The sequence below is a fragment of the Triturus cristatus genome, chromosome 2_1 (assembly GCF_964204655.1).
Source record: "Triturus cristatus chromosome 2_1, aTriCri1.1, whole genome shotgun sequence".
Classification (NCBI taxonomy): Eukaryota; Metazoa; Chordata; class Amphibia; order Caudata; family Salamandridae; genus Triturus; species Triturus cristatus.
Genome location: NC_140581.1, coordinates 57187928 through 57208574, shown reverse-complemented (window position 1 = coordinate 57208574; position 20647 = coordinate 57187928).

Genomic DNA, 20647 nt, shown 5'->3' with positions numbered 1-20647 from the left:
TCCTACAGGAGGTGGAGACAGCAATGTCCAAGGCAGACCAGGCTCATTCAGGTGCAAGGGAAATCTCCTCCCACCACTCTAAATGCAGACCAGGCCTATTCAGGTGCCAGTAAAACTCCTCCAACTACTCTGACTTCAGACCAGGTTTATTCAGCCCAGCCTGAATTCATCCAGGAAAGGCAGGGCACACCTTGACGGATGTATGATGTTACAACGCATACTTTTACAACGCATGCACTTACAACGCAATTTTTACAATGCAACATCCACTACAACGCATTCCATTACATCGCATGACACTACAACGCATTTTTAAAAACTACCTTTACAATGCATTCCATTACATCGCATACTACCTTTACAACGCATACCATTACAACGCATAATATTACATTGCATTTAAGGTAAGTGTTGGATAGTATAGGGGTAAAAATTACTATTCTCACTCCAGGGGGTGCAACAGTAGGGTAAGTGTTGGATAGTATAGGGGTAAAAATTACTATTCTAACTCCAGGGGGTGCAACAGTAGGGTAAGTGTTGGATAGTATAGGGGTAAAAATTACTATTCTAACTCCAGGGGGTGCAACAGTAGGATAAGTGTTGGATAGTATAGGGGTAAAAATTACTATTCTAACTCCAGGGGATGCAACAGTAGGGTAAGTGTTGGATAGTGTAGGGGTAAAAATTACTATTCTAACTCCAGGGGGTGCAACAGTAGGGTAAGTGTTGGATAGTATAGGGGTAAAAATTACTATTCTAACTCCAGGGGGTGCAACAGTAGGGTAAGTGTTGGATAGTGTAGGGGTAAAAATTACTATTCTAACTCCAGGGGGTGCAACAGTAGGGTAAGTGTTGGATAGTATAGGGGTAAAAATTACTATTCTAACTCCAGGGGGTGCAACAGTAGGGTAAGTGTTGGATAGTGTAGGGGTTTTACCCCAATACTATCCAATACTTACCTTAAATGCAATGTAATATTATGCGTTGTAATCGTATGCGTTGTAAAGGTAGTTTTTAAAAATGCGTTGTAGTGTCATGCGATGTAATGGAATGCGTTGTAGTGGATGTTGCGTTGTAAAAATTGCGTTGTAAGTGTAGTGCGTTGTAAAAGTTGCGTTGTAAAGGTTGTTCCCCCACCTCGACCCTCCCAGTGGCTGTCTACAGTGAATGCACTTCCCCGCCCCTGTCACTCCAAAACCAGACAGTCAATGCACAACCCAGCAGAGGCACATAGGATGGCTTTGCAAGAAAATACCCACATTCTAAAAGTGCTATCTTTAAATACACAACATTAAAAATCATCTTTACTAAAAGATGCATTTTAACATTCTCAGTTCAGGCATACTAAACTCTATTTCTCTATTTTGTCCCATTGGGAAGTTATACTTGTAAGATGTTATAAGTAAACACTCATTTATCCTATGGGACCAATAGTCTTTCAATAGTGAAAAACAAAATACACTGTGTTTTACTATCAAGACATGTCACACATACCAGTACATGTTCTCCCCTCTGCATACACTGCACCCTGCCCACAGGGGTACCTTGGGCCATCCTTAGAGGGGCATTAAATGTAACAAAAGGGTAGGCTAGGGTTTGACAAGTGGGTACACTTGCCAAGTCAACATGGCAGTCACAACTATGTGCAAACACTGCAGTGGCAGGTCTAAGAACCCTTTGAAAGGATGCTTGTGTGGGTGGCACAATCAGTGCTGCAGGCCCACTAGCAGCATTTGATTTACAGGCCCTGGCACTCTCAGTGCACTTTACCAGTGACTTACCAGTAAATTAAATATGCAAACAATGGAAACACCAATCCATTATACAATTTACAAGGAGAGCAGATGCATTTTAGCACTGAATGGCAGTGGTAAAATTCTCAGAGTCCTGAATCCAGCAAAAACAGGGTCAAAAACAGGTAGCAAAAAAGCAAAAAGTCTGGGGGCAAACCCACTGAAAAGCCAGGTCTAACAGGCCTTTATATCCAAATGGTGACTGTAATCTGGGAGTTGAATGTCTGGATCTAATGACATATTTGTACAGTCACACCAATCCAAGAGCACACAGGAGGCCACATAAACATGACATCAGGGGTATAAAAAACCTCACAAACCCATTTACAGTGATCAATAACTGCCATGGCAGATATAGGGTTGCCACCAGATATATAGGTTGTTATCCAAAGTCTGGTCATATGATGGTCATGTCTACACAGTAGGCCTAGCATGCAGACACTGAACCCATACAATGATTTTTGGCCTGTATGGTCTGTTACCCTGGCTGTAACTCAGCTATTTTGCCAGTGGTGCTGATATACAGAATAGTCCCCCTGATGCTCTACATATCCTCAGTTGTGACCTTAACCAGTTTTACTGGACTACATATTTCCGTTCATGCTGTTAGTGTAGCAACATATGTTCAGGTCCATTATGTGAGGCCCAGACCCAGGACTCCCATCCATGGACTAATATTGTCTATCTATATGATTGCCTAAGTAAGGAAAGGTACCATACTCACACCTGTTTGCAGTCATACTGCCATATGAGTGATGTAAACCGTATATGTGCAGAGTTATCATGTCAAACATGTGAACAGCAGATAGTTGGTAACTTCTATGGTAAAGTTTGTAAGTGCACCACATGCTGTGTTCTTTGTGACATAATGATTTTTGAACAATGGTTTGTTGATGTCATCTCATTCACTGTGGCACATATGGCATGTAGTGTTTTACATTTTGGTGCAGATTACGATCCTGGAGAAACCGGGTACGAACCGTCGGTCGGAGCGTATTCAAACATGCAAGTACGATTCGCACGGAAACACTATTTCTGTACGAATCGTACAAAACACCAACCGAGGAAAATATACACACAAATGACATCAGGAAAAGCGCTGACGTGACGTCGGGATGCATGCAGCCTGCGTTCCACGAACCAGGTAGTACGATTCGCACCGACGTCATCCCGCGCGGAGAATATTTTCCGGCAGCCAAAAACTGCCGGGAAATCAGGACGACGCGCACAAGGAGCACCTGTACGCGACGGACAGACATGGACCCGAACCTACGTGTCATCCCGGCCCTCATAGCAGTCGACCTCCTCTACAGGTACCGACGCAGATGCCGCAGAAGGTCAGAACAACACCCAGGGGCAAAGGGGGGGGGCAGGGGCAGGACACAAAACCCCCACCCAAGTCACACAGCACACATGCCCTGGACATACCTGACCTCCAGGCCCTGGTCACTTCGAGGGGGTGGGGGTGTGTCCAGCAATGCCAGCGTCCGCCACAACGGAAGTGGGCGACGACGCGAACCAGCAACACAACAATACAGGTACGTACCGTACCCACGCCTTAAGAGTGTGGGTACGAGTCATACCACGCCCACACCCACGTCACCCCAACAATGGCGGTACGGCCCGTACCCATGTGCCAAAGGCCTGGGTACGGGCCGCACAAGCACTCCACAGCATGGGAACGCGTACGTACGGACCGTACCCACACCCGTGTATGTATGGAGCGTACCCCCACCCGCATATGTATGGAGCATACCCCCACCCCAACAGTGTATGTACGGCCCGTACCCACACCCGCGTATGTATGGAGCATACCCCCACCCCAACAGTGTATGTACGGCCCGTAACCTCACCCGCGTATGTATGGAGCGTACCCCCACCCCAACAGTGTATGTACGGACCGTACCCCCACCCCAACAGTGTATGTACGGCCCATACCCACACCTGCGTATGTATGGAGCGTAACCCCACCCCAACAGTGTATGTACGGACTGTACCCCCACCCGTGTATGAATGGACCGTACCCCCACCCGTGTATGAATGGACCGTACCCACACCTGTGTATGAATGAACCGTACCCACACCCGCGTATGTATGGAGCGTACCCCCACCCCAACAGTGTATGTACGGACCGTACCCCCACCCCAACAGTGTATGTACGGCCTGTACCCACACCTGCGTATGTATGGAGCGTACCCCCACCCCAACAGTGTATGTACGGCCCGTACCCTCACACGCGTATGTATGGAGCATACCCTCACCCCAACAGTGTATGTACGGACTGTACCCCCACCCCAACAGTGTATGTACGGACTGTACCCCCACCCGTGTATGAATGGACCGTACCCCCACCCGTGTATGAATGGACCGTACCCACACCCATGTATGAATGGACCGTACCCACACCCGTGTATGAATGGACCGTACCCACACCCGCATATGTATGGAGCATACCCCCACCCCAACAGTGTATGTACGGCCCGTACCCACACCCGCGTATGTATGGAGCATACCCCCACCCCAACAGTGTATGTACGGCCCGTAACCTCACCCGCGTATGTATGGAGCGTACCCCCACCCCAACAGTGTATGTACGGACCGTACCCCCACCCCAACAGTGTATGTACGGCCCATACCCACACCTGCGTATGTATGGAGCGTAACCCCACCCCAACAGTGTATGTACGGACTGTACCCCCACCCGTGTATGAATGGACCGTACCCCCACCCGTGTATGAATGGACCGTACCCACACCTGTGTATGAATGAACCGTACCCACACCCGCGTATGTATGGAGCGTACCCCCACCCCAACAGTGTATGTACGGACCGTACCCCCACCCCAACAGTGTATGTACGGCCTGTACCCACACCTGCGTATGTATGGAGCGTACCCCCACCCCAACAGTGTATGTACGGCCCGTACCCTCACACGCGTATGTATGGAGCATACCCTCACCCCAACAGTGTATGTACGGACTGTACCCCCACCCCAACAGTGTATGTACGGACTGTACCCCCACCCGTGTATGAATGGACCGTACCCCCACCCGTGTATGAATGGACCGTACCCACACCGCGTATGTATGGAGCGTACCCCCACCCCAACAGTGTATGTACGGACCATACCCTCACCAGCGTATGTATGGAGCGTACCCCCACCCCAACAGTGTATGTACGGACCGTACCCCCACCCGTGAATGAATGGACCGTACCCACACCCGTGTATGAATGGACCGTACCCCCACCCGTGTATGAATGGACCGTACCCACACCCGCGTATGTATGGAGCATACCCCCACCCCAACAGTGTATGTACGGACCGTACCCCCACCCGTGTATTAATGGACCATACCCACACCCGTGTATGAATGGACCGTACCCACACCTGCGTATGTATGGAGCGTACCCCCACCCCAAAAGTGTATGTACAGCCCGTACCCTCACCCGTGCATGTATGGAGCGTACCCCCACCCCAACAGTGTATGTACGTACCATACCCCCACCCCAACAGTGTATGTACGGACCGTACCCCCACCCGTGTATGAATGGACCGTACCCACACCCGTGTATGAATGGACCGTACCCACACCCGCGTATGTATGGAGCGTACCCCCACCCCAACAGTGTATGTACGGCCCGTACCCACACCCGCGTATGTATGGCGCATACCCCCACCCCAACAGTGTATGTATGGCCCGTACCCACACCCGCGTATGTATGGAGCATACCCCCACCCCAACAGTGTATGTACGGCCCGTACCCTCACCCGCGTATGTATGAAGCGTACCCCCACCCCAACAGTGTATGTACGGACCGTACCCCCACCCCAACATTGTATGTATGGCCCATACCCACACCTGCGTATGTATGGAGCGTACCCCCACCCCAACAGTGTATGTACGGACCATACCCCCACCCGTGTATGAATGGACCATACCCCCAGCCGTGTATGAATGGACCGTACCCTCACCCGCGTATGTATGGAGCGTACCCCCACCCCAACAGTGTATGTACGGACCGGACCCCCACCCGTGTATGAATGGACCATACCCACACCCGTGTATGAATGGACCGTACCCCCACCCGTGTATGAATGGACCGTACCCACACCCGCGTATGTATGGAACGTACCCCCACCCCAACAGTGTATGTATGGACCGTACCCCCACCCGTGTATGAATGGACCGTACCCACACCCGTGTATGAATGGACCGTACCCACACCCGCGTATGTATGGAGCATACCCCCACCCCAACAGTGTATGTATGGAGCGCACATGGCCACACGCAGGAGGGGTGTGTGCAGAGTCCTCCCAGCAGTGCCCAGACACAGGAGGGGTGTGTGCAGAGTCCCCCCAGCAGTGCCCAGACACAGGAGGGGTGGGTGCCTATCACTACCAGCAGTGCCCAGACACAGGAGGGGTGTGTGCAGAGTCCCCCCAGCAGTGCCAAGACGCAGGAGGGGTGGGTGCCTATCACTACCAGCAGTGCCCAGAAACAGGAGGGGTGGGTGCCTATCACTACCAGCAGTGCTCAGACACAGGAGGGGTGTGTGCAGAGTTCCCCCAGCAGTGCCCAGACGCAGGAGAGGTGTGTGCAGAGTCCTCCCAGCAGTGCCCAGACACAGGAGGGGTGTGTGCAGAGTCCCCCCAGCAGTGCCCAGATGCAGGAGGGGTGGGTGCCTATCACTACCAGCAGTGCCCAGACACAGGAGGGGTGGGTGCCTATCACTACCAGCAGTGCCCAGACACAGGAGGGGTGTGTGCAGAGTCCTCCCAGCAGTGCCCAGACAGAGGAGGGGTGGGTGCCTATCACTACCAGCAGTGCCCAGACACAGGAGGGGTGTGTGCAGAGTCCCCCCAGCAGTGCCCAGACGCAGGAAGGGTGGGTGCCTATCACTACCAGCAGTGCCCAGACACAGGAGGGGTGGGTACCTATCACTACCAGCAGTGCCCAGACACAGGAGGGGTGGGTGCCTATCACTACCAGCAGTGCTCAGACACAGGAGGGGTGTTTGCAGAGTCCCCCCAGCAGTGCCCCGACGCAGGAGGGGTGTGTGCAGAGTCCTCCCAGCAGTGCCCAGACACAGGAGTGGTGTGTGCAGAGTCCCCCCAGCAGTGCCCAGACGCAGGAGGGGTGTGTGCAGAGTCCTCCCAGCAGTGCCCAGACACAGGAGGGGTGTGTACAGAGTCCCCCCAACAGTGCCCAGACGCAGGAGGGGTGGGTGCCTATCACTACCAGCAGTGCCCAGACACAGGAGGGGTGGGTGCCTATCACTACCAGCAGTGCCCAGACACAGGAGGGGTGTGTGCAGAGTCCTCCCAGCAGTGCCCAGACACAGGAGGGGTGGGTGTAGAGTCCTCCCAGCAGTGCCCATGGAACGCAAAGGGTGGAGTACCCACAGATACAATGCCCACAAATGTCAGTCAGGGGCACAAAGACCCTGCAGTACATGTACCACATGTGTGCGAGGCTGGGAGTACACACATGCATAGTGCCTAAAAGAGAACATGTCCACATGAAGTCTTCTCAACAGTCTACACACACAAGTACAGTGACCACCAAGGATGCCACAAATGATGCAGGTGGAGACATCGCACAGCATGCATGTGCAAAGTTGAAGGAGTCGTCACACCCCCAGCTGATGTAGACACAGCTCAGCACCACATAGTGGAAACACCCTGCAGGGAAGATGTCAGGTTACACAGAGGAAGGAACACACCTTGGGACGATGTCACCATGCAGTAACTGCTTACATGAACAAAGTAATTTAGCCAACAGCTTGTGATGGCACACAGATACCAGGGTCAACCCTATGACCAGCACAAGACTACATTTCCCACACACACAACACATTATCACCACCCAAAATCATGGAGCTGGTCCACCAACAGCAACACCAGATAAACAGTAGTGTTCAAAGGAAAAAACAAATTGCTTTATTCAGCAGGATGTAAGTAAAAAGCAACATAAATGTCAATATATACAAGGTCCATAGGGCAGTCCATGACTCCAATCCGGATGGAGACACAGTGGTACGTGTGTCCCCTAGCTTGCCTGCACAGTCAGACTCCTTTGTCTTCCACAGGGGGGGGGCATCATGTTGGGGGGAAGGACCAGGCACTGCAGGGACAGGAGGGGCAAGGGGAGGTGTTGTGGGTGCAGGGACAGACAACTCCAACACAGGGGGTGGGGCAGCGCCAAAGGTGGATTCGAGCATGGCGCTGCACACTACTGCCAGGTCGCTCAGCATCTCCCCAGCACCCGAAGGAACCACAGGCCCCAAGGAGGGGGGGGGGTCACAGGGATGGGTCGCAGCGCTACTGGGGGGGGTGTGGACAGGGGGGGGGACTCAACTCCCCTGCCGGTGTCCTGCCTCCACCGCTTGTGGGGTGGTGCCACACTGGGGCTGATGGACAGACTGGGCAGGACTGTCCCTGTGTCCGACTCTTGGCCAGGAGAGCTGAGGGGAGTGGATTTGGAGGGTGGTAGTCGTGAGGAATGTGGACTCCCACTCTGGCTGCGTGTCTTCCGTTTCCCCCCCGACCCAGTGGGTGTGCCTACTTCACCCAGTATCTGCGTGCCAGGAGGTGTGCGCTTTACCTTCCCTGCTGGTGTGGTGCCTGTGTCTGGTGGGGTGTGTGCATGCTGACGTCTGGGTGTACATGGGACAGGCATGGGAATGGGAAGTGTGGATGGGGCATGGGTAGGGGGTGGGACGAATTGCTGCATGAGACCCACTGCTGCAGACAGTGTCGAGTCAATAGACCGCAGCAAGTTGCATTGGTCAGCATGCGATGCTGAAATGCCCTCCAAGTATGCCTCCATGTTGGTGAGCACTTGGCCGTGGCCATGGAGGACATTAAGCATCGCAGCCTGACCAACCTGCAACTGCCGCAGGATGTCCACAGACTCGGCATTGGCGGCAGCAGTGGATACAGGGGCAGGGGGTGCGGTGCCTGGCAGGAAGGAGACATGTGGTGACCTAGCACGCCAGGAAGGGACACAAGCAAGTGGGAGGCCGGTGATGGCAATGGAGGGGGTGGGGTGAGATGTTGTGCTGCTGTCAGCTGTTGGAGCATCCTCCGCCCCCTCGGAGTGGTCAGCCTCGGACCCGTCAGCTTCATAATCTGTGGTGGCAGTGGACAGGTCCTCCGGCTCACTCCCCTCGGCCTCAGTTACACTCGATGTGCCAGCTAAGGTGTCACTGCTGGCACTGGTGCCCGGTCCCTCCGCACGGTTCGTGCCGGTGTCTCCATCCGTGTCCCCCGACGATGCTGTGGGCAAGGTGAATGAACAGGAATTAATCAGACACCTGTATACATATGTCACATGAGTCAAATCAACATAGGTTACAATGCATAGCCTGAAATGAAAGATGAGTAACATCTACAATACAAGGTACATATATAGGCCCTGCAACACACAGTTGGTTCACCCACCATGCCACTGAGAAACTATGGAGAGCATGACACTTTTGCAAATGACATGATATGGAATTGGACAGAGGAGCCAGGCTCTGGGGACAATCCAGCACTGCATCTGCACCACACAGCGTTGCCCTAACTAGGGATGAGCAGGGACCATCTCTATGAACTTGAGGCACATGCTGCAAAGGTAATACTTAAAGACATGCCCAACATGAATGGGACACTGCACCTTGAGTGTATGTCCAGACAAACAGCACACACTGGCCAGACCGAGCAATGAGATTTCAGGGGTCGACATGTAGGCGTTTCCCACACCAACCACCCCCTACATGAGACAATGTGATGAGACACAGGAAGCACTTGCATCTCTTAGTCTGGGAGAAATACACATGGGCTGCCAGAAACCCATATTGCACCCAAAATACCCCATGTGCGCCTGTACAACGATCTCATTTACAAATGGCCATCATCAGTAATTGTAACAAGACACACAGGCACTGGCCACCATGAGTATGAACGAGGAAAATTAGGTCAGGCTGTACAGTGGTCACTTGTAGAACACGTTACGTGAATATACATGGTGCCAGGGGACAATGGCACAGAGCATATCCTATGCTGTAGACACTGAGAGTGTCCACATATTGTGATGACACACATGATACCTAGCAAAGTATGCCCCAGGAGACAGTAGTGGCCAGAATATTCCATGGTCCTGAATGGTAATGACTGCAACACAGGCCACCATCCCTGCACTCTGCGTATCGCACACTCATGCACATCATGTCACAGGCCACAACATAGGACATGCTTGCTGTAAGGCATTACACTTCTGAAACATACTCCTATGTCTGGACTCAGCATCAGTGCCAATTGACATGGACCCCACAAGTACTGTACTGGACAGGGCACAGGCAAGGTGCCAAAACCTGTTACACACCACCCCCACACATGATGCTGCAAGCATTGGTCACGTGGATTTACTGCCAGCCCAGATGACCTTGTGAAAGAGTGACTACACACAGACCAGGGAACACATGGCAAGGAGGGGAAGGGAGGAAGGACAGCACCGCTATACTGTGTGTGACAGGACCTGCACTGCAGAATTAAACACTGGCAGTGTATCCATGCAACTGCGCACTTGCAAATGCTGGTGACACACAACAAACACAAATGTACCTACCCCCTTCCTGCTGCTGCTTCTCCCGTAAGCACCTGTCCATGTCTGGAAAGACCACCGCCAGCACACGCTTGTGGATGTGGGTCAGCCGGCGACGCCCATGGTTCTTAGGGCCCCCAGGTGAGTCCCCCAGCAGGACCTGTGCGATCCTCCGCGTCCAGCACCGGATATCCTGCCAGCGTTTTCTCACCTGGGCCAGGCGCCGCTTGCGACCATCCGTCCTCCTCACGGCACTAACGGCGTCCCTCCAGATCTGCTCCTTGGCAGCGGCGCCTACCTGTGGGGTTGAAAAAGTGAGACTACATCAATACACCTGCCACATGTCACAGAGACACACATTAGTACAATTTAGCTTGTGTCAACAAGGCATAGTATGAAGCCAAAGCATTGCACCTTTGTCATAGGGACATTTTTCTCTGTGTAATGGCAAATGCACCACGTGCCATTGAAAGTACACAGGTGGCATGAGGGGTACGACACAATAAATGATCCAGACTCACACTGTGCATCACAAGGTACACTATGATTATGTGCAGCACCTCAAAGCAGTCACATGCCACAGGCCACTGACACTACCTCAGCAGAGTACACAGACACACTCAGGCACAGAACATTCACCTGCCATTGCCAAATACAGCTAAAAACCTCACTCTGCACATGTGCCACTAGACTGGGGGGGCTCACAGGTGTGGGGCTGGCTCTGCACGTCAGACACACAGCACTGCTCCCTTCTCGCATCAGATGGCCAGGGTATATCCATCCCTCATGCAGCTTTGGCGCTACACTCCACATATGCACCCACCCACATGACAGGGGACTTACACACACACCGATGTCCAGGGTACGAACACATCATGTGGACACTCTCAGCACAGGTACACTGAACTAACACACATCTGTGGGTACATTCACCTGTCACACTGGGTTGACCACATAATCACATGAGGACTGTAGAAGCAACATTCCCAGGAGGCTTAGACAGGCAGAATGTGGCATGCACCATGCAGTGATTGTCACAGTAAACACAATGCAAGTGAGGACGGCAGACATGCACCACAGCATGCTCTGGCTGGGAGACATCAGGCATTCCCCCCCCGGGACCCACTCCACAGTACAATGCATGTGTGTCACACCTGGGCACAATGCCAGAAGTCCCAGTCACAAAAAAGGGACACAGTCTGTGCTAGTGGACTCTGCACTCACCTGATACCCTGGTCGCCCATACAGCATGGGGTACTGTGGGAGGATCACATCCAACAATGCCAGATTCTCCTCCAGGGTGAATGGCTGGGCCCTCTCCACAGACCTTGACATGGTGCCAGGGAATCACGAGCAGCAGCAGTCTTGTAGAATCAAAAGATGTGCAGGCAAGTGCTCTCTCATGGGACCTGTCTGCCTTATATCTGCCTTGCTGGCCTGTGTCATGCACAGGAGTACAGAGTGATTGGTCACTCACATTTGCATCCTATGTTTCCTCCAATCCATTTAAACCTAGCACAGTCAGTGGCTTTGCTAATTTTTTTTCTTGAGCATGATGTAAACTCCACAACCACATTGCAACAAAGTAGATTCATTCAAACCGACTTTTGCTGGGCACCTGCTGAAAAAAATTCAAACTTTAAACTTGGTCTCCATGACAACCAGCATGCATGTAGGGCTTTATACTTGTCCCTCATTTGTCCCCTATGTAATTTGGAGATTCACACACTGGTACGGTGCGTCCCGGGGCCCTAGGGCACCCCAAATGCATGGCAACGGCCCGTACACGCGTGTGTACGGTCCGTATCACTATGGGAGTGCTGCCGTAGGCCTACCCATAGTGATAGTGAGCAAACAGGCGTGTGTACGGTCCGTATCACTATGGGTACGCATACGCGAGCACACCCATAGTGATAGTGAGCGTACAGGCGTGTGTACGGTCCGTATCACTATGGGTACGCATACGCGAGCAAACCCATAGTGATAGTGAGCGTACAGGCGTGTGTATGGTCCGTATCACTATGGGTATGCATACGCGAGCAAACCCATAGTGATAGTGAGCGTACAGGCGTGTGTACGGACCTTATCACTATGGGTACGCATACGCGAGCAAACCCATAGTGATAGTGAGCGTACACGCGTGTGTACGGACCGTATCTCTATGGGTACGCATACGCGAGCAAACCCATAGTGATAGTGAGCGTACAGGCGTGTGTACGGACTGTATCACTATGGGTACGCATACGCGAGCAAACCCATAGTGATACGGACCGTACACACGCCTGTACGCTCACTATCACTATGGGTTTGCTCGCGTATGCGTACCCATAGTGATACGGACCGTACACACGCCTGTACGCTCACTATCACTATGGGTTTGCTCGCGTATGCGTACCCATAGTGATACGGACCGTACACACGCCTGTACGCTCACTATCACTATGGGTAGGCCTACGGCAGCACTCCCATAGTGATAGGGAACGTACACACGCCCTCAGAGCGAATGTACGGTGCCTTACACACATAACAGTGGTGACAGGCAGCACACAGAAAGGAATAGAGCTGACATACTTGTCCATGGATGGACATCAAGGCATTGTCTGGCCAGTACTACATGTGTGGGGCACAGGTGTGAAAGGCTGTGAGGTGGCACATTACTCCTGAGTTGTGAAGGCAATAGATGTATGATGAGATGTGTACAGATGTTATGTGTGACGGTGCTATATGTGCCAGACATGCCCTTCACTCCTTTGACATGTGTGCATGTCGTACAGCACACTTGAGATGAGCGTCACTGGCATGGCACAGTCAACAACACACGCAAGTGTCCCCTGATGCCCACTACAGGGGTTACCACACCAGACATGTGACTACCCACGGTGCACGATGTGACTATGCCATGTATGTGTGGTGTGTTCACATTAGCTTGATGTTGGTGTTCCCTCATAAGCATCTGCTGTTGCTGCAACCAACATGTGTCTGTGTGTAGATGGACATGGCACACTGTTACGCACACCAGGCCACATGTGCTATCGGATGTAAGGTGTGTATGTATGCATGGGACACGGAGTAGCGTAACAAGGACCTGTCTGCATCCTCTCAATGTATGTGTGGTCAGTCATGTCATGTACACCTTCATGGCAAGGTGTGTGGGCTGTCCTAGTGTAATGTCATGTGACCTGTGGCTCTAGTGTTCCGCTACCTGTCTCTGCAATCAACATCCTACTTCTGCTGATATGTTGATGTATGTCACTCCTGTATTGCGTCTGGCTGTTCACTTACACTGGGACACAGCTAGTCCCATGCCATGGGATGTGGAGGTTCACAATCTCCGTGTGTAGCTGGGTCTTGGTAGGAGTGTCACCTGGCAGCCATACGTGTCCAGGGCATGTAGCACATACCTGACTCCCTATGTAGCATATGTGTATTGACAGATTAACATGTGCTCAGTACATATAAATTGTTGTTGTAGTGCACTCACTCTTCCTCGTCACTTCCAAATTACTGCAGAGCGCCGCCTCTTCCCCGACCAATTCCGGACTTGGCTGACATGCGGGAGAATGACTGTATACGCTGCTACCGCTTCCCCCAACCGTTTATTGAGGAGTTGACGGCAAGGCTGGCACCACACCTGCAACCGCTGCACAGGTATCCTACGGCACTGACACCCAAGCTGAAGGTAATGGCAGCCCTACATTTTCTTGCCACGGGTACCTTTCAAAATACCATAGCTCATGTTGGTGGCATGTCCCAGAGCATGTTCAGCCGTGTGCTGCATGATTTTTTAGAGGCCATGTTGTTTCACCTGGATGAGTTCATCAATTTCCCAACTCCTGAACAGTTGACTGTTGTCAAGCGTGGATTCTATGCCCTGGGAGGGATGCCCCATGTCATTGGGTCCATAGATGGGACACATGTGGCTTTGGTACCACCACAGGCACAGGAGGTAGCGTACAGGAATCGCAAGCACTACCACTCCATCAATGCCCTTGTGGTGTGTCTGTCCAACATGGTGATTTCACATGTCTGTGCTCGTTTTCCAGGATCAGCACACGATGCCTACATCATGAGGCGTAGCAGGGTGCCTGAAATGATGAAGCAGCTGCGCAACGAACGAGCATGTGTTGTTGGTGGGTACACTCTGTCTGTCCTGTATTTTGCATAGACTTCCAGCCCAATGTCTTCTTCTGTCCTGATTTTGTCCATGTGGTTTCCATGTAGGGGACGCTGGCTATCCCATCATGCCATGGCTGATCACACCTCTCCGCAAACCCATCACGCCGGCCCAGCTCCGCTACAACACCGCCCATGGCCGGACAAGGCGAGTGATAGAGAGGATGTTTGGCCTCCTGAAGAGCCGATTCCGATGCCTCCACAAGACCGGCGGCGCCCTCCCATATGCCCCGGCGAAGGTCTGCAAAATCTTCATGGTCTGCTGCATGCTGCACAACATGGCAGTTGAGAAAGCTGTGCCACTCATCCTGGATCAAGATGATCAGGACCATCCACCCGTGGAGGACGAAGGGCTTGGCAATGGGGCTAGTGATGTGGAGGGTGTGGTTCCGCAAGAGGACATCCGGAGTCGGCTCATACGCGACTTCTTTGCTTAGTGGTGAGTACCAGTGTCTGAGTGTGCACGCATTGGTCCCCGTGTGGCATGTGTTGCGATGTGTGTGTCCATCTGCATGTATGCCACGTGAGTCAGAGGTGTGTGTGGATGTGTCACTCGAGTGATGGTGCCAGTGATGAGTGTATTTCCCCAGTCATAATTGTGACCTAGCATGTTGTCATCCTTACATGTGTCGAGTACATGCACATGCAAGTGGCTGTGCTTTTTGTGGCTGACTTCTTGTGTGTCTCTCATCCCCAGGTACTTGTGCATGCCGTCTGCTGGTTGCATTGTTCTGGCACTGCCATTCCTCATGGACACGTCATCGTGTGCTGACTCAGCGTTACATGCACGGACAAGTTTGGAAGTGTCCTTAGGGTAAGGGATGCATCAGGGGTGTATTGGGTGTGGCAGTTGTTTACGATGTGTGCACACTGCCCCTGTAGATGTTTGGTTCCTCTGCAGACATGTCGCGTCACCATGGGACACATTACATGTAGCTGGATACACCTGAATAGATGGTCAGACTTGTTGACAGTCATCTGTAATGGGATAGTGGAGTGTGATGATGGCATCAATGTGTGTAACACTGCCCTCGGACACATACGGTTTGCATTGGCTTGACATGGTGTGGGACTTCCACATCAGAGGATCAATGGTGTATGGCAGCCTCTCCGTGAGCAGCAGGGGGTGTTTAGCTGTTACCCGACACTTGTGTGCCAGTTCCATGGATATCACACATTTGTGGTGCAGAAGGGGGGTGCCAGTGTTGGACCCACATGTTAATCCACATGGCCTGTGTATGTGTACTCCGAGTTGCCTCTGCATTCCGGAATACATGACTAATAAAGTTGTCCCTATGCCTCCAAGGTGCCTCTTCTCAGTCAATCCTGGTGTGTTGCCACGGTGCATACGGCATGTCTGGCATGGTTTTCAGTGATAGTGGCTATGTGTCTATGTGTAGAGTAGCAAGATGCAAGCTGTTTGTGTGGGATTAGACTCTGCATTGTGCATGATGTCCATGACTGTGTGGGTATTGTGACATGTGCCATCCCCATGCATCCAACGTTGGCCAGGCCACCATTCTCTGCATCCACCTGACTCAAGCTTGCAGGACATGGTTCTGCCACCTGTCTACACTTACCTGGGTACCCCCCAGGACACTCCACATGATCCCTGACCTCTGCGCATGACTGTTGCTGTACTCAATATGTCTGTCGGCACGGTTGTGCGGCCACCCCCTCAGCTGGTTGGGCCCATCACGGGTGTGTATGGTGCTCCATGTCTGTCTTGCCTAATACATTGTGACCCATGTGTGTCCTGTGCCAGACTCAGGCCCCAGGGTATGGATGGTTGAAGTCATATGAGAACTCAGGCATGGTTAGACTTTACAAGACACATGTAAGGTAATAATGCAAAATGTAGGCATCTTCTCTTTATTGTGTTAGTTTTTATTTGTGTTGGGGTACGTGTTGGGGGGGGTATGACAAGAGGGGCTTTCCGGGTGTGTGGAATCCAAAGTTCACTGGGGGAGTTGGGGTCCTTGCCATTGGAAATCATCAGAGTCCATGCCACAGTCTTTGTCAACATTGGTCAGACTGTGACCAGCAAGTCCATGTTGCAGAGAATGTCATTTGCTGATGTGCTGCTGTTGGTCCAGTGGGCCAGGTGCCAGGCCAGGTGTCCTGGGAGATGGTGCTGTTGCGCCGACCCTCACGGTCTTATCCGTGGACGACCCGCCCTCCTGCGGGAACCCTCAGAAGCAGGCCGTGACGATGTTTGGGATGCTCCGTTGGATGTATCCTCCTCCTCCTGATCCCTCCCTGTGGGTGGTGATGTTCTACGCCTGGTGGCACAGGGAGGGTTGCCCATGTTGTCGGCTATCCGACGGAGTGAACGGTTAATTCCCGTGAGCACCGTCACGAGCTCAGCCTGTCTGTCCTCCATCCGCCCTTGGTGTCGCAGTTGACAGGCATGTTGCTCCGCATGTTGCTGGGCCTGCTGCGTCTTGATCTCCTTGAGGGTCCCCTTCATCTCGTTGGTGCCCGTGGTGTCCTGCTGGTATGTGTCCAGGATGTTTCTTACATGGGAATATATCGGTTCCGCAGCCAACTGGTCAGGCTCGCGCCTCCGCTGTCCTCCACTCCCACGACCCCTGCCCACTTGCACCTGGCCTGCCCTTGTCGGCACATCGGGTCTCCGGGACCCCTGAGGGGTGGCATTTGCATTGTCGCCTGCCTCCTCCTGGGTGCCCGGTACACCGTGTTCCTCCTGGTCAGCCTGGCTGCATTGTGGTGGTGGGGCAGGGATCCTGGGTGTCTCCTGGGATGTGGCAGGAGTGGGGGTGGTGGTTGGCCCAGTTGTACCTGACGCAAGTGCTGCAGGTGGTTGGACACCAGAGGGGCCAGGTTGGTCGGGGTCATCCACAGAGTGGTGAGAGTCGTCGCTGCCGGTGGGATCGTCATCCCGCAGAGCCGGGTCCTGTGAATCTTCCCCCCCAGTGTTGGGGGGTGATCCACGACGTTGACCTGTGTGTGAGAGAGACAATGTTATTTTTGTTCCATGCAACATCCATGTTTCATTCGTTTCAAAGTTGGCACATTTCCTCTGGGTATTTGGATATGTCTTGCATTCCACTCACAGTGCACTTGTGCATGGGTATGTCCCTTGGCCACAGCTTTTGAGACTTTACCTATGTGTGACACAGTCTTACTTGCTGCGTCAATTGTGACTGCAGTCAGTAGTGGAGTGAGCAGGTGTGGCGAGCCATGCATTGGCGCCTTCCATGTTGCACTGTACGTGGGCACATGGAGTTGTTCCACACACTTATATAATGCAGGTAGCTGTCGTTGAGCTCGTGCACAGGTTGAGACATGGCCCAGTGTTTTGCCATGGAGAAGAGAGGGGGATTCAGGCACTGGCCACCCTTGTCTACATGCACGCAGTCCACCTGCTGACGAGCAGACATTCCCACACCACCCAAGGCTGAATTGGTCTCCCTGTGTATCCCTTTCTCACTCCCTCTCTGTCCCCCTCTCCCTACCTCCCTGTGTCAGCCTCCTCCCTCCGTCCGTCTCCCTGTGTCTCCCGCCCTCTCTCTCCCCCTCTCCCTCCCTCTGTGTGTCACCCTCTGTCACCTCAGCCCAGCTTCCTAGGCACACACGTATTTGCAGATCTTTGAATGGCCCTTGGCTTGTTCATGTGAGTTTGTTTCTGATCTCCAGGCACCCATTGGGTGTAGTGTCTGTGTCTGCGCTGCTGCTGTGGTGGTGTGTGCTGCCACTCTTTCACAGTGTTGGCTGTTCATTGGCTGCTGTCATGTGCTAAAAGGTGCCTTCACCCCCATGTCTTTATGCAAGGCGTCCGCCATTTGCAGGCAAGTCTTTCCTGTGTGGGGACACAATGTTTGTCTGGCTGTGACCTAGGCCATATGGGCAGAGGGCATTGTTGTCTGCTTCTGAGTTGCACTATGTGATTTTTGAGGCCAACACTCCCGCCATCCGGGTTACCGTGTCTTGTGTTGGTGTTTTCTGTGGCCTGTGACATGGCATTGTCCAGCTGGGTGCATGGGGCATGGTGGCGCTAGTGGCATGTGCGTGTTTATGGAATGTGGTTGAGTCATGCGATAGCTTGGGGTGGTTGCGTGCATGATTGTGAGTTTGGTTGTGGATGACGTTCCCCCCATGTGAGGTGAGTTGTTTGTGTACTCACCAGGCTCTCGGAGTCCTTCTACTCCGTCCACTGCCACTACCGGCAGTATGGCCATCACCTTCTCCTCCCAGGGATGGTATTGTACGCGTCCGTGGGGCGGCCCTCCTCCAGTGATGTTGGCCTGGGTGTGGTCGTCGGTCATTTTGCGGCGGACCGTCCTCCGCAGATCGTACCACCTGGCTTGGCATTCATGCCTGGTCCTTCTGGTGGACGCAACAGCATTCACAGCATCGACAATCGTCTACCACATGGCTGTTTTTTCGGAAATGCTGGTCTGTCTGACCAATGTTCCAAAGAGGTGTGGTTCGACTCTGAGGATTTCGTCGACAAGGACCTCCAACTCTTGGCTAGTGAACTTTGGATTCTTGTTAGTGGGCATGGTGAGGGGTGTGGGTGTGGATGGTTGTGGGGGGTGTGGGTGTGGATGGTTGTGGGTGTGTGGGTGTGGTTGTGAAGGTGTGTGAATGTGATGAGGGGGAGTTTGTGAAGGTGGTTGTGTGAAGGTGTGCAGGTGTAAGGTGTAGTGGAGGTAGTAGTATGGTGCAGTTGTTTCTCTGTGTAGTCTGGCAGCAGTGGGTCTGTTGCAAAGGATCATGGTTTGTGTGTGTTGGGCCTTTTTATTGGTCCATTGGTGGGTGTGGCTGTGTTTGAACTTTGGGTGGGTGTGTTATAAGGAGTGGTTGTGTTTTGGGCTCTGTTTGGGAGTTTGGCAGTTGCAGGTCAGTGAATGTGTTGTATTTGTGCTTGTTGGACATGTTTTGTGGCTTTGTGCGATTCAAATGGAGTCTTCTTGTGTTGTTTTGCTTTGTCCTGGTTGTGTACGTGTGTTTTTAGCGTCTGTACGGTGTGTACATCGGCCATTTTGTTGTACAGTGCTGTCCTTGTGTCTGGCTTGGTACGACTCGTACATGCGCGATGTTGGGTGAGGGTGCTGGTGTTGGGGCCTGGGGTGCGCTCCGTACTTAGACTGTTGGGGTGGGGGTACGCTCCATACATACGTGGGTAAGGGTACGGTCCGTACATACACTGTTGGGGTGGGGTTACGCTCCATACATATGCGGGTGAGGGTACGGTCCGTACATACACTGTTGGGGTGGGGATACGCTCCATACATACGCGGGTGAGGGTACGGTCCGTACATACACTGTTGGGGTGGGGGTACGCTCCATACATACGCGGGTGAGGGTACGGTCCGTACATACACTGTTGGGGTGGGGGTACGTTCCATACATACGCGGGTGGGGGTACGGGACTTACGTACATGGGTGTACATACACGGGTGGGGGTTCGACTCGTACGTACGGGGGTGTACATACATGGGTGGGGGTTCGACTCGTATGTATGGGGGTGTACATACAAGGGTGGGGGTTCGACTCATACGTACGGGGGTGTACATACACGGGTGGGGGTTTGACTCGTACGTACGGGAGTGTACATACACGGGTAGGGGTTCGACTCGTACATATGGGGGTGTACATACACGGGTGGGGGTTCGACTCGTACGTACACGGGTGTACATACACAGGTGGGGGTTCGACTCGTATGTACGGGGGTGTACATACACGGGTGGGGGTTCGACTCGTACGTACGGGGGTGTACATACACGGGTGGGGGTTCGACTCGTACGTACGGGGGTGTACATACACGGGTGGGGGTTCGACTCGTACATATGGGGGTGTACATACATGGGCAGGGGTTCAACTCGTACGTACGGGGGTGTACATACACGGGTGGGGGTTCGACTCGTACGTACGGGGGTGTACATACATGGGTGGGGGTTTGACTCGTACGTACACGGGTGTACATACACGGGTGGGGGTTTGACTTGTACGTACGGGGGTGTACATACACGGGTGGGGGTTCGACTCATACGTACGGGGGTGTACATACACGGGTGGGGGTTCGACTTGTACGTACATGGGTGTACATACACGGGTGGGGGTTCG